Source organism: Arachis ipaensis, chromosome B6, assembly GCF_059453495.1.
Source record: "Arachis ipaensis isolate K30076 ecotype BB chromosome B6, ASM5945349v1, whole genome shotgun sequence".
NCBI lineage: Eukaryota > Viridiplantae > Streptophyta > Magnoliopsida > Fabales > Fabaceae > Arachis > Arachis ipaensis.
Window position 1 is genome coordinate 49401998 of NC_142441.1, and position 573 is coordinate 49402570.

The window sequence follows — 573 nt, forward strand, 5'->3', positions numbered from 1 at the left end:
CATATACTTGATGAATGCAGGCATTTATTGAATTGCCTTGATGAATGGTATGTTTACATGCAGAGATGCAAACAAGTCTAGGAACCTTGAGTATATTCTCTTTCCCACAGCACCATTGAGCAGTTGAGGGAAGGGTGCATAGAGCTTCAGCAGCTCTTGTTGTGAGATTTCTGGTTCTTGGCGATCTCTATCCTCCTCCTTTGTTGAGTTATCTTCAGGTTGTTTGCAAAGTTTGCCTTGCTTGTCTTCAGTCTCTTGATTACTCGCAGTGACCATTTTGCAATCTTCCCATCTTACTTTCTTTGCTTCTCCTTTGGGGTTTTTCTCCGTGTCACTTGGGAAGCTATCAGTAGGTTTGGGAATCTTCTCAGCTAAATATCCCACCTGGAATTCTAGCTTCCTGATGGTCTCTCCCTGGTTCTTAATATTGGCTCGCACCTCCTCTTTGAACACCTTATTTTCTTGAATCTCTTGGCATATTCCTTCAAGTAAGGCTTCAATCTTAGAGAGCTTGTCATCAATTGATGAGTGATTCAGAGCAGATGTGCTGTTTTGGTTTTGATAGGCGTGTAG